The sequence below is a fragment of the Phyllobates terribilis genome, unplaced genomic scaffold (assembly GCF_046119375.1).
Source record: "Phyllobates terribilis strain yellow unplaced genomic scaffold, ASM4611937v1 Scaffold_1__5_contigs__length_1240528914, whole genome shotgun sequence".
Classification (NCBI taxonomy): Eukaryota; Metazoa; Chordata; class Amphibia; order Anura; family Dendrobatidae; genus Phyllobates; species Phyllobates terribilis.
In genome coordinates, this window is record NW_027362761.1 from 1,002,704,409 (window position 1) to 1,002,719,145 (window position 14,737).

Sequence of the window (14,737 nt, forward strand, 5' to 3'; positions counted from 1 at the left end):
TAACGTTGAATGCATATTGATGTGCTTTCTTCATATGAAATCTATTTAAAAAATCAGCCAAAAGGTCGAAAAACGTTGTCTGTAAAAAGTCAATGTAAAAAAATCTATAAGATGATACTTTTAGCACTTTGGAAGACTCTAAAACTAAGAATTGACTTGTAAAATAAAAATTCCTGATTATTTGTTTGTACTTTTTGAATTCATTAAAGATTTTTAGAGAAGAAAAATGCATCGGAAAGAAAAAATAATCACAATGTAAAACTTTGTAAAGTTCTTATAGCTTTAATGTAATTAAAAAAAAAAAAAGAGGGTGCGTTACTTAAGTTTTGGAGGTATAGCTCAGTGGCAGAGCATTTGACTGCAGATCAAGAGGTCCTTGGTTCAACTCCGAGTGCCCCCTGAAGATAAATCTTTTTAAACAAAATAATTCTTGCTTTATTACTTGTTTATCCATTAAAACATTTTAGGCATATAACGTTGAATGCATATTGATGTGCTTTCTTCATATGAAATCTATTTAAAAAATCAGCCAAAAGGTCGAAAAACGTTGTCTGAAAAAAGTCAATGTAAAAAATCTATAAGATGATACTTTTAGCACTTTGGAAGACTCTAAACAAAGAATTGACTTGTAAAATAAAAATTCCTGATTATTTGTCTGTACTTTTTGAATTCATTAAAGATTTTTAGAGAAGAAAAATGCATCGGAAAGAAAAAATAATCACAATGTAAAGCTTTCTAAAGTTCTTATAGCTTTAATGTAATTTAAAAAAAAAAAAAAAGAGTGTGCATTACTTAAGTTTTGGGGGTATATCTCAGTGGCAGAGCATTTGACTGCAGATTAAGAGGGCCTTGGTTCAACTCCGAGTGCCCCCTGAAGATAAATCTTTTTAAACCAAATAATTCTTGCTTTATTACTTGTTTATCCATTAAAACATTTTAGGCATATAACGTTGAATGCATATTGATGTGCTTTCTTCATATGAAATCTATTCAAAAAATCAGCCAAAAGGTCGAAAAACGTTGTCTGTAAAAAGTCAATGTAAAAAATCTATAAGATGATACTTTTAGCACTTTGGAAGACTCTAAAACAAAGAATTGACTTGTAAAATAAAAATTCCTGATTATTTGTCTGTACTTTTTGAATTCATTAAAGATTTTTAGAGAAGAAAAATGCATCGGAAAGAAAAAATAATCACAATGTAAAGCTTTCTAAAGTTCTTATAGCTTTAATGTAATTTTAAAAAACAAAAAAAGAGTGTGCATTACTTAAGTTTTGGGGGTATATCTCAGTGGCAGAGCATTTGACTGCAGATTAAGAGGTCCTTGGTTCAACTCCGAGTGCCCCCTGAAGATAAATCTTTTTAAACCAAATAATTCTTGCTTTATTACTTGTTTATCCATTAAAACATTTTAGGCATATAACGTTGAATGCATATTGATGTGCTTTCTTCATATGAAATCTATTTAAAAAATCAGCCAAAAGGTCGAAAAACGTTGTCTGTAAAAAGTCAATGTAAAAAATCTATAAGATGATACTTTTAGCACTTTGGAAGACTCTAAAACTAAGAATTGACTTGTAAAATAAAAATTCCTGATTATTTGTCTGTACTTTTTGAATTCATTAAAGATTTTTAGAGAAGAAAAATGCATCGGAAAGAAAAAATAATCACAATGTAAAACTTTGTAAAGTTCTTATAGCTTTAATGTAATTAAAAAAAAAAAAAAAAAAAAGAGGGTGCATTACTTAAGTTTTGGGGGTATAGCTCAGTGGCAGAGCATTTGACTGCAGATTAAGAGGTCCTTGGTTCAACTCCGAGTGCCCCCTGAAGATAAATCTTTTTAAACCAAATAATTCTATCTTTATTACTTGTTTATCCATTAAAACATTTTAGGCATATAACGTTGAATGCATATTGATGTGCTTTCTTCATATGAAATCTATTTAAAAAATCAGCCAAAAGGTCGAAAAACGTTGTCTGTAAAAAGTCAATGTAAAAAAATCTATAAGATGATACTTTTAGCACTTTGGAAGACTCTAAAACTAAGAATTGACTTGTAAAATAAAAATTCCTGATTATTTGTTTGTACTTTTTGAATTCATTAAAGATTTTTAGAGAAGAAAAATGCATCGGAAAGAAAAAATAATCACAATGTAAAACTTTGTAAAGTTCTTATAGCTTTAATGTAATTAAAAAAAAAAAAAGAGGGTGCGTTACTTAAGTTTTGGAGGTATAGCTCAGTGGCAGAGCATTTGACTGCAGATCAAGAGGTCGTTGGTTCAACTCCGAGTGCCCCCTGAAGATAAATCTTTTTAAACAAAATAATTCTTGCTTTATTACTTGTTTATCCATTAAAACATTTTAGGCATATAACGTTGAATGCATATTGATGTGCTTTCTTCATATGAAATCTATTTAAAAAATCAGCCAAAAGGTCGAAAAACGTTGTCTGAAAAAAGTCAATGTAAAAAATCTATAAGATGATACTTTTAGCACTTTGGAAGACTCTAAAACAAAGAATTGACTTGTAAAATAAAAATTCCTGATTATTTGTCTGTACTTTTTGAATTCATTAAAGATTTTTAGAGAAGAAAAATGCATCGGAAAGAAAAAATAATCACAATGTAAAGCTTTCTAAAGTTCTTATAGCTTTAATGTAATTTAAAAAAAAAAAAAAAGAGTGTGCATTACTTAAGTTTTGGGGGTATATCTCAGTGGCAGAGCATTTGACTGCAGATTAAGAGGGCCTTGGTTCAACTCCGAGTGCCCCCTGAAGATAAATCTTTTTAAACCAAATAATTCTTGCTTTATTACTTGTTTATCCATTAAAACATTTTAGGCATATAACGTTGAATGCATATTGATGTGCTTTCTTCATATGAAATCTATTCAAAAAATCAGCCAAAAGGTCGAAAAACGTTGTCTGTAAAAAGTCAATGTAAAAAATCTATAAGATGATACTTTTAGCACTTTGGAAGACTCTAAAACTAAGAATTGACTTGTAAAATAAAAATTCCTGATTATTTGTCTGTACTTTTTGAATTCATTAAAGATTTTTAGAGAAGAAAAATGCATCGGAAAGAAAAAATAATCACAATGTAAAACTTGGTAAAGTTCTTATAGCTTTAATGTAATTAAAAAAAAAAAAAAAAAAGAGGGTGCATTACTTAAGTTTTGGGGGTATAGCTCAGTGGCAGAGCATTTGACTGCAGATTAAGAGGTCCTTGGTTCAACTCCGAGTGCCCCCTGAAGATAAATCTTTTTAAACCAAATAATTCTAGCTTTATTACTTATTTATCCACTAAAACATTTTAGGCATATAACGTTGAATGCATATTGATGTGCTTTCTTCATATAAAATCTATTTAAAAAATCAGCCAAAAGGTCGAAAAACGTTGTCTGTAAAAAGTCAATGTAAAAAATCTATAAGATGATACTTTTAGCACTTTGGAAGACTCTAAAACAAAGAATTGACTTGTAAAATAAAAATTCCTGATTATTTGTCTGTACTTTTTGAATTCATTAAAGATTTTTAGAGAAGAAAAATGCATCGGAAAGAAAAAATAATCACAATGTAAAGCTTTCTAAAGTTCTTATAGCTTTAATGTAATTTTAAAAAACAAAAAAAGAGTGTGCATTACTTAAGTTTTGGGGGTATATCTCAGTGGCAGAGCATTTGACTGCAGATTAAGAGGTCCTTGGTTCAACTCCGAGTGCCCCCTGAAGATAAATCTTTTTAAACCAAATAATTCTTGCTTTATTACTTGTTTATCCATTAAAACATTTTAGGCATATAACGTTGAATGCATATTGATGTGCTTTCTTCATATGAAATCTATTTAAAAAATCAGCCAAAAGGTCGAAAAACGTTGTCTGTAAAAAGTCAATGTAAAAAATCTATAAGATGATACTTTTAGCACTTTGGAAGACTCTAAAACTAAGAATTGACTTGTAAAATAAAAATTCCTGATTATTTGTCTGTACTTTTTGAATTCATTAAAGATTTTTAGAGAAGAAAAATGCATCGGAAAGAAAAAATAATCACAATGTAAAACTTTGTAAAGTTCTTATAGCTTTAATGTAATTAAAAAAAAAAAAAAAAAAAAGAGGGTGCATTACTTAAGTTTTGGGGGTATAGCTCAGTGGCAGAGCATTTGACTGCAGATTAAGAGGTCCTTGGTTCAACTCCGAGTGCCCCCTGTAGATAAATCTTTTTAAACCAAATAATTCTAGCTTTATTACTTATTTATCCATTAAAACATTTTAGGCATATAACGTTGAATGCATATTGATGTGCTTTCTTCATATAAAATCTATTTAAAAAATCAGCCAAAAGGTCGAAAAACGTTGTCTGTAAAAAGTCAATGTAAAAAATCTATAAGATGATACTTTTAGCACTTTGGAAGACTCTAAAACTAAGAATTGACTTGTAAAATAAAAATTCCTGATTATTTGTTTGTACTTTTTGAATTCATTAAAGATTTTTAGAGAAGAAAAATGCATCGGAAAGAAAAAATAATCACAATGTAAAACTTTGTAAAGTTCTTATAGCTTTAATGTAATTTAAAAAAAAAGAGTGTGCATTACTTAAGTTTTGGGGGTATAGCTCAGTGGCAGAGCATTTGACTGCAGATCAAGAGGTCCTTGGTTCAACTCTGAGTGCCCCCTGAAGATAAATCTTTTTAAACCAAATAATTCTAGCTTTATTACTTGTTTATCCATTAAAACATTTTAGGCATATAACGTTGAATGCATATTGATGTGCTTTCTTCATGTGAAATCTATTTAAAAAATCAGACAAAAGGTCGAAAAACGTTGTCTGTAAAAAGTCAATGTAAAAAATCTATAAGATGATACTTTTAGCACTTTGGAAGACTCTAAAACTAAGAATTGACTTGTAAAATAAAAATTCCTGATTATTTGTCTGTACTTTTTGAATTCATTAAAGATTTTTAGAGAAGAAAAATGCATCGGAAAGAAAAAATAATCACAATGTAAAGCTTTCTAAAGTTCTTATAGCTTTAATGTAATTTAAAAAAAAAAAAAAAGAGTGTGCATTACTTAAGTTTTGGGGGTATATCTCAGTGGCAGAGCATTTGACTGCAGATTAAGAGGTTCTTGGTTCAACTCCGAGTGCCCCCTGAAGATAAATCTTTTTAAACCAAATAATTCTTGCTTTATTACTTGTTTATCCATTAAAACATTTTAGGCATATAACGTTGAATGCATATTGATGTGCTTTCTTCATATGAAATCTATTTAAAAAATCAGCCAAAAGGTCGAAAAACGTTGTCTGTAAAAAGTCAATGTAAAAAATCTATAAGATGATACTTTTAGCACTTTGGAAGACTCTAAAACTAAGAAGTGACTTGGAAAATAAAAATTCCTGATTATTTGTCTGTACTTTTTGAATTCATTAAAGATTTTTAGAGAAGAAAAATGCATCGGAAAGAAAAAATAATCACAATGTAAAACTTTGTAAAGTTCTTATAGCTTTAATGTAATTAAAAAAAAAAAAAAAAAAGAGGGTGCATTATTAAAGTTTTGGGGGTATAGCTCAGTGGCAGAGCATTTGACTGGAGATTAAGAGGTCTTTGGTTCAACTCCGAGTGCCCCATGAAGATAAATCTTTTTAATCCAAATAATTCTAGCTTTATTGCTTGTTTATCCATTAAAACATTTTAGGCATATAACGTTGAATGCATATTGATGTGCATTCTTCATATGAAATCTATTTAAAAAATCAGCCAAAAGGTCGAAAAACGTTGTCTGTAAAAAGTCAATGTAAAAAATCTATAAGATGATACTTTTAGCACTTTGGAAGACTCTAAAACTAAGAATTGACTTGTAAAATAAAAATTCCTGATTATTTGTCTGTACTTTTTGAATTCATTAAAGATTTTTAGAGAAGAAAAATGCATCGGAAAGAAAAAATAATCACAATGTAAAACTTTGTAAAGTTCTTATAGCTTTAATGTAATTAAAAAAAAAAAAAAAAAAGAGGGTGCATTATTTACGTTTTGGGGGTATAGCTCAGTGGCAGAGCATTTGACTGGAGATTAAGAGGTCCTTGGTTCAACTCCGAGTGCCCCATGAAGAAAAATCTTTTTAATCCAAATAATTCTAGCTTTATTGCTTGTTTATCCATTAAAACATTTTAGGCATATAACGTTGAATGCATATTGATGTGCTTTCTTCATATGAAATCTATTTAAAAAATCAGCCAAAAGGTCGAAAAACGTTGTCTGTAAAAAGTCAATGTAAAAAATCTATAAGATGAAACTTTTAGCACTTTGGAAGACTCTAAAACTAAGAATTGACTTGTAAAATAAAAATTTCTGATTATTTGTTTGTACTTTTTGAATTCATTAAAGATTTTTAGAGAAGAAAAATGCATCGGAAAGAAAAAATAATCATAATGTAAAACTTTGTAAAGTTCTTATAGCTTTAATGTAATTTAAAAAAAAAAAAAAAAAAGAGGGTGCATTACTTAAGTTTTGGGGGTATAGCTCAGTGGCAGAGCATTTGACTGCAGATCAAGAGGTCGTTGGTTCAACTCCGAGTGCCCCCTGAAGATAAATCTTTTTAAACAAAATAATTCTTGCTTTATTACTTGTTTATCCATTAAAACATTTTAGGCATATAACGTTGAATGCATATTGATGTGCTTTCTTCATATGAAATCTATTTAAAAAATCAGCCAAAAGGTCGAAAAACGTTGTCTGAAAAAAGTCAATGTAAAAAATCTATAAGATGATACTTTTAGCACTTTGGAAGACTCTAAAACAAAGAATTGACTTGTAAAATAAAAATTCCTGATTATTTGTCTGTACTTTTTGAATTCATTAAAGATTTTTAGAGAAGAAAAATGCATCGGAAAGAAAAAATAATCACAATGTAAAGCTTTCTAAAGTTCTTATAGCTTTAATGTAATTTAAAAAAAAAAAAAAAGAGTGTGCATTACTTAAGTTTTGGGGGTATATCTCAGTGGCAGAGCATTTGACTGCAGATTAAGAGGGCCTTGGTTCAACTCCGAGTGCCCCCTGAAGATAAATCTTTTTAAACCAAATAATTCTTGCTTTATTACTTGTTTATCCATTAAAACATTTTAGGCATATAACGTTGAATGCATATTGATGTGCTTTCTTCATATGAAATCTATTCAAAAAATCAGCCAAAAGGTCGAAAAACGTTGTCTGTAAAAAGTCAATGTAAAAAATCTATAAGATGATACTTTTAGCACTTTGGAAGACTCTAAAACTAAGAATTGACTTGTAAAATAAAAATTCCTGATTATTTGTCTGTACTTTTTGAATTCATTAAAGATTTTTAGAGAAGAAAAATGCATCGGAAAGAAAAAATAATCACAATGTAAAACTTTGTAAAGTTCTTATAGCTTTAATGTAATTAAAAAAAAAAAAAAAAAAAGAGGGTGCATTACTTAAGTTTTGGGGGTATAGCTCAGTGGCAGAGCATTTGACTGCAGATTAAGAGGTCCTTGGTTCAACTCCGAGTGCCCCCTGAAGATAAATCTTTTTAAACCAAATAATTCTAGCTTTATTACTTATTTATCCACTAAAACATTTTAGGCATATAACGTTGAATGCATATTGATGTGCTTTCTTCATATAAAATCTATTTAAAAAATCAGCCAAAAGGTCGAAAAACGTTGTCTGTAAAAAGTCAATGTAAAAAATCTATAAGATGATACTTTTAGCACTTTGGAAGACTCTAAAACAAAGAATTGACTTGTAAAATAAAAATTCCTGATTATTTGTCTGTACTTTTTGAATTCATTAAAGATTTTTAGAGAAGAAAAATGCATCGGAAAGAAAAAATAATCACAATGTAAAGCTTTCTAAAGTTCTTATAGCTTTAATGTAATTTTAAAAAACAAAAAAAGAGTGTGCATTACTTAAGTTTTGGGGGTATATCTCAGTGGCAGAGCATTTGACTGCAGATTAAGAGGTCCTTGGTTCAACTCCGAGTGCCCCCTGAAGATAAATCTTTTTAAACCAAATAATTCTTGCTTTATTACTTGTTTATCCATTAAAACATTTTAGGCATATAACGTTGAATGCATATTGATGTGCTTTCTTCATATGAAATCTATTTAAAAAATCAGCCAAAAGGTCGAAAAACGTTGTCTGTAAAAAGTCAATGTAAAAAATCTATAAGATGATACTTTTAGCACTTTGGAAGACTCTAAAACTAAGAATTGACTTGTAAAATAAAAATTCCTGATTATTTGTCTGTACTTTTTGAATTCATTAAAGATTTTTAGAGAAGAAAAATGCATCGGAAAGAAAAAATAATCACAATGTAAAACTTTGTAAAGTTCTTATAGCTTTAATGTAATTAAAAAAAAAAAAAAAAAAAAGAGGGTGCATTACTTAAGTTTTGGGGGTATAGCTCAGTGGCAGAGCATTTGACTGCAGATTAAGAGGTCCTTGGTTCAACTCCGAGTGCCCCCTGTAGATAAATCTTTTTAAACCAAATAATTCTAGCTTTATTACTTATTTATCCATTAAAACATTTTAGGCATATAACGTTGAATGCATATTGATGTGCTTTCTTCATATAAAATCTATTTAAAAAATCAGCCAAAAGGTCGAAAAACGTTGTCTGTAAAAAGTCAATGTAAAAAATCTATAAGATGATACTTTTAGCACTTTGGAAGACTCTAAAACTAAGAATTGACTTGTAAAATAAAAATTCCTGATTATTTGTTTGTACTTTTTGAATTCATTAAAGATTTTTAGAGAAGAAAAATGCATCGGAAAGAAAAAATAATCACAATGTAAAACTTTGTAAAGTTCTTATAGCTTTAATGTAATTTAAAAAAAAAGAGTGTGCATTACTTAAGTTTTGGGGGTATAGCTCAGTGGCAGAGCATTTGACTGCAGATCAAGAGGTCCTTGGTTCAACTCTGAGTGCCCCCTGAAGATAAATCTTTTTAAACCAAATAATTCTAGCTTTATTACTTGTTTATCCATTAAAACATTTTAGGCATATAACGTTGAATGCATATTGATGTGCTTTCTTCATGTGAAATCTATTTAAAAAATCAGACAAAAGGTCGAAAAACGTTGTCTGTAAAAAGTCAATGTAAAAAATCTATAAGATGATACTTTTAGCACTTTGGAAGACTCTAAAACTAAGAATTGACTTGTAAAATAAAAATTCCTGATTATTTGTCTGTACTTTTTGAATTCATTAAAGATTTTTAGAGAAGAAAAATGCATCGGAAAGAAAAAATAATCACAATGTAAAGCTTTCTAAAGTTCTTATAGCTTTAATGTAATTAAAAAAAAAAAAAAAAGAGTGTGCATTACTTAAGTTTTGGGGGTATATCTCAGTGGCAGAGCATTTGACTGCAGATTAAGAGGTTCTTGGTTCAACTCCGAGTGCCCCCTGAAGATAAATCTTTTTAAACCAAATAATTCTTGCTTTATTACTTGTTTATCCATTAAAACATTTTAGGCATATAACGTTGAATGCATATTGATGTGCTTTCTTCATATGAAATCTATTTAAAAAATCAGCCAAAAGGTCGAAAAACGTTGTCTGTAAAAAGTCAATGTAAAAAATCTATAAGATGATACTTTTAGCACTTTGGAAGACTCTAAAACTAAGAAGTGACTTGGAAAATAAAAATTCCTGATTATTTGTCTGTACTTTTTGAATTCATTAAAGATTTTTAGAGAAGAAAAATGCATCGGAAAGAAAAAATAATCACAATGTAAAACTTTGTAAAGTTCTTATAGCTTTAATGTAATTAAAAAAAAAAAAAAAAAAGAGGGTGCATTATTAAAGTTTTGGGGGTATAGCTCAGTGGCAGAGCATTTGACTGGAGATTAAGAGGTCTTTGGTTCAACTCCGAGTGCCCCATGAAGATAAATCTTTTTAATCCAAATAATTCTAGCTTTATTGCTTGTTTATCCATTAAAACATTTTAGGCATATAACGTTGAATGCATATTGATGTGCATTCTTCATATGAAATCTATTTAAAAAATCAGCCAAAAGGTCGAAAAACGTTGTCTGTAAAAAGTCAATGTAAAAAATCTATAAGATGATACTTTTAGCACTTTGGAAGACTCTAAAACTAAGAATTGACTTGTAAAATAAAAATTCCTGATTATTTGTCTGTACTTTTTGAATTCATTAAAGATTTTTAGAGAAGAAAAATGCATCGGAAAGAAAAAATAATCACAATGTAAAACTTTGTAAAGTTCTTATAGCTTTAATGTAATTAAAAAAAAAAAAAAAAAAGAGGGTGCATTATTTACGTTTTGGGGGTATAGCTCAGTGGCAGAGCATTTGACTGGAGATTAAGAGGTCCTTGGTTCAACTCCGAGTGCCCCATGAAGAAAAATCTTTTTAATCCAAATAATTCTAGCTTTATTGCTTGTTTATCCATTAAAACATTTTAGGCATATAACGTTGAATGCATATTGATGTGCTTTCTTCATATGAAATCTATTTAAAAAATCAGCCAAAAGGTCGAAAAACGTTGTCTGTAAAAAGTCAATGTAAAAAATCTATAAGATGAAACTTTTAGCACTTTGGAAGACTCTAAAACTAAGAATTGACTTGTAAAATAAAAATTTCTGATTATTTGTTTGTACTTTTTGAATTCATTAAAGATTTTTAGAGAAGAAAAATGCATCGGAAAGAAAAAATAATCATAATGTAAAACTTTGTAAAGTTCTTATAGCTTTAATGTAATTTAAAAAAAAAAAAAAAAAAGAGGGTGCATTACTTAAGTTTTGGGGGTATAGCTCAGTGGCAGAGCATTTGACTGCAGATTAAGAGGTCCTTGGTTCAACTCCGAGTGCCCCCTGAAGATAAATCTTTTTAAACCAAATAATTCTAGCTTTATTACTTGTTTATCCATTAAAACATTTTAGGCATATAACGTTGAATGCATATTGATGTGCTTTCTTCATATGAAATCTATTTAAAAAATCAGCCAAAAGGTCGAAAAACGTTGTCTGTAAAAAGTCAATGTAAAAAATCTATAAGATGATACTTTTAGCACTTTGGAAGACTCTAAAACTAAGAATTGACTTGTAAAATAAAAATTCCTGATTATTTGTCTGTACTTTTTGAATTCATTAAAGATTTTTAGAGAAGAAAAATGCATCGGAAAGAAAAAATAATCACAATGTAAAACTTTGTAAAGTTCTTATAGCTTTAATGTAATTTAAAAAAAAAAAAGAGTGTGCATTACTTAAGTTTTGGGGGTATAGCTCAGTGGCAGAGCATTTGACTGCAGATCAAGAGGTCCTTGGTTCAACTCTGAGTGCCCCCTGAAGATAAATCTTTTTAAACCAAATAATTCTAGCTTTATTACTTGTTTATCCATTAAAACATTTTAGGCATATAACGTTGAATGCATATTGATGTGCTTTCTTCATATGAAATCTATTTAAAAAATCAGACAAAAGGTCGAAAAATGTTGTCTGTAAAAAGTCAATGTAAAAAATCTATAAGATGATACTTTTAGCACTTTGGAAGACTCTAAAACTAAGAATTGACTTGTAAAATAAAAATTCCTGATTATTTGTCTGTACTTTTTGAATTCATTAAAGATTTTTAGAGAAGAAAAATGCATCGGAAAGAAAAAATAATCACAATGTAAAGCTTTCTAAAGTTCTTATAGCTTTAATGTAATTTAAAAAAAAAAAAAAAAGAGTGTGCATTACTTAAGTTTTGGGGGTATATCTCAGTGGCAGAGCATTTGACTGCAGATTAAGAGGTCCTTGGTTCAACTCCGAGTGCCCCCTGAAGATAAATCTTTTTAAACCAAATAATTCTTGCTGTATTACTTGTTTATCCATTAAAACATTTTAGGCATATAACGTTGAATGCATATTGATGTGCTTTCTTCATATGAAATCTATTTAAAAAATCAGCCAAAAGGTCAAAAAACGTTGTCTGTAAAAAGTCAATGTAAAAAATCTATAAGATGATACTTTTAGCACTTTGGAAGACTCTAAAACTAAGAATTGACTTGTAAAATAAAAATTCCTGATTATTTGTCTGTACTTTTTGAATTCATTAAAGATTTTTAGAGAAGAAAAATGCATCGGAAAGAAAAAATAATCACAATGTAAAACTTTGTAAAGTTCTTATAGCTTTAATGTAATTAAAAAAAAAAAAAAAAAGAGGGTGCATTATTTACGTTTTGGGGGTATAGCTCAGTGGCAGAGCATTTGACTGGAGATTAAGAGGTCCTTGGTTCAACTCCGAGTGCCCCATGAAGATAAATCTTTTTAATCCAAATAATTCTAGCTTTATTGCTTGTTTATCCATTAAAACATTTTAGGGATATAACGTTGAATGCATATTGATGTGCTTTCTTCATATGAAATCTATTTAAAAAATCAGCCAAAATGTCGAAAAACGTTGTCTGTAAAAAGTCAATGTAAAAAATCTATAAGATGATACTTTTAGCACTTTGGAAGACTCTAAAACTAAGAATTGACTTGTAAAATAAAAATTCCTGATTATTTGTCTGTACTTTTTGAATTCATTAAAGATTTTTAGAGAAGAAAAATGCATCGGAAAGAAAAAATAATCACAATGTAAAACTTTGTAAAGTTCTTATAGCTTTAATGTAATTAAAAAAAAAAAAAAAAAAAGAGGGTGCGTTATTTACGTTTTGGGGGTATAGCTCAGTGGCAGAGCATTTGACTGGAGATTAAGAGGTCCTTGGTTCAACTCCGAGTGCCCCATGAAGATAAATCTTTTTAATCCAAATAATTCTAGCTTTATTCCTTGTTTATCCATTAAAACATTTTAGGCATATAACGTTGAATGCATATTGATGTGCTTTCTTCATATGAAATCTATTTAAAAAATCAGCCAAAACGTCGAAAAACGTTGTCTGTAAAAAGTCAATGTAAAAAATCTATAAGATGATACTTTTAGCACTTTGGAAGACTCTAAAACTAAGAATTGACTTGTAAAATAAAAATTTCTGATTATTTGTTTGTACTTTTTGAATTCATTAAAGATTTTTAGAGAAGAAAAATGCATCGGAAAGAAAAAATAATCATAATGTAAAACTTTGTAAAGTTCTTATAGCTTTAATGTAATTTAAAAAAAAAAAAAAAAAAGAGGGTGCATTACTTAAGTTTTGGGGGTATAGCTCAGTGGCAGAGCATTTGACTGCAGATTAAGAGGTCCTTGGTTCAACTCCGAGTGCCCCCTGAAGATAAATCTTTTTAAACCAAATAATTCTAGCTTTATTACTTGTTTATCCATTAAAACATTTTAGGCATATAACGTTGAATGCATATTGATGTGCTTTCTTCATATGAAATCTATTTAAAAAATCAGCCAAAAGGTCGAAAAACGTTGTCTGTAAAAAGTCAATGTAAAAAATCTATAAGATGATACTTTTAGCACTTTGGAAGACTCTAAAACTAAGAATTGACTTGTAAAATAAAAATTCCTGATTATTTGTCTGTACTTTTTGAATTCATTAAAGATTTTTAGAGAAGAAAAATGCATCGGAAAGAAAAAATAATCACAATGTAAAACTTTGTAAAGTTCTTATAGCTTTAATGTAATTTAAAAAAAAAAAAGAGTGTGCATTACTTAAGTTTTGGGGGTATAGCTCAGTGGCAGAGCATTTGACTGCAGATCAAGAGGTCCTTGGTTCAACTCTGAGTGCCCCCTGAAGATAAATCTTTTTAAACCAAATAATTCTAGCTTTATTACTTGTTTATCCATTAAAACATTTTAGGCATATAACGTTGAATGCATATTGATGTGCTTTCTTCATATGAAATCTATTTAAAAAATCAGACAAAAGGTCGAAAAATGTTGTCTGTAAAAAGTCAATGTAAAAAATCTATAAGATGATACTTTTAGCACTTTGGAAGACTCTAAAACTAAGAATTGACTTGTAAAATAAAAATTCCTGATTATTTGTCTGTACTTTTTGAATTCATTAAAGATTTTTAGAGAAGAAAAATGCATCGGAAAGAAAAAATAATCACAATGTAAAGCTTTCTAAAGTTCTTATAGCTTTAATGTAATTTAAAAAAAAAAAAAAAAGAGTGTGCATTACTTAAGTTTTGGGGGTATATCTCAGTGGCAGAGCATTTGACTGCAGATTAAGAGGTCCTTGGTTCAACTCCGAGTGCCCCCTGAAGATAAATCTTTTTAAACCAAATAATTCTTGCTGTATTACTTGTTTATCCATTAAAACATTTTAGGCATATAACGTTGAATGCATATTGATGTGCTTTCTTCATATGAAATCTATTTAAAAAATCAGCCAAAAGGTCAAAAAACGTTGTCTGTAAAAAGTCAATGTAAAAAATCTATAAGATGATACTTTTAGCACTTTGGAAGACTCTAAAACTAAGAATTGACTTGTAAAATAAAAATTCCTGATTATTTGTCTGTACTTTTTGAATTCATTAAAGATTTTTAGAGAAGAAAAATGCATCGGAAAGAAAAAATAATCACAATGTAAAACTTTGTAAAGTTCTTATAGCTTTAATGTAATTAAAAAAAAAAAAAAAAAGAGGGTGCATTATTTACGTTTTGGGGGTATAGCTCAGTGGCAGAGCATTTGACTGGAGATTAAGAGGTCCTTGGTTCAACTCCGAGTGCCCCATGAAGATAAATCTTTTTAATCCAAATAATTCTAGCTTTATTGCTTGTTTATCCATTAAAACATTTTAGGCATATAACGTTGAATGCATATTGATGTGC

The 14,737-nt window shown here is 28.9% G+C and overlaps 5 non-coding genes across 5 annotated transcripts; all 5 read left to right on the top strand.

Annotated features, from left to right (window-relative positions):
- Positions 1-6,020: 6,020 nt before the first annotated feature.
- TRNAS-GGA (transfer RNA serine (anticodon GGA)) lies at positions 6,021-6,093 on the top strand. The gene has a single exon. It is a non-coding gene; the product is annotated as a tRNA-Ser (tRNA).
- Positions 6,094-10,294: 4,201 nt separating this feature from the next.
- On the top strand, positions 10,295-10,367 carry TRNAS-GGA (transfer RNA serine (anticodon GGA)). The gene has a single exon. It is a non-coding gene; the product is annotated as a tRNA-Ser (tRNA).
- A 1,825-nt stretch (positions 10,368-12,192) lies between these two features.
- TRNAS-GGA (transfer RNA serine (anticodon GGA)) lies at positions 12,193-12,265 on the top strand. The gene has a single exon. It is a non-coding gene; the product is annotated as a tRNA-Ser (tRNA).
- Positions 12,266-12,669: 404 nt separating this feature from the next.
- On the top strand, positions 12,670-12,742 carry TRNAS-GGA (transfer RNA serine (anticodon GGA)). The gene has a single exon. It is a non-coding gene; the product is annotated as a tRNA-Ser (tRNA).
- Positions 12,743-14,567: 1,825 nt separating this feature from the next.
- TRNAS-GGA (transfer RNA serine (anticodon GGA)) lies at positions 14,568-14,640 on the top strand. The gene has a single exon. It is a non-coding gene; the product is annotated as a tRNA-Ser (tRNA).
- Positions 14,641-14,737: the final 97 nt, after the last annotated feature.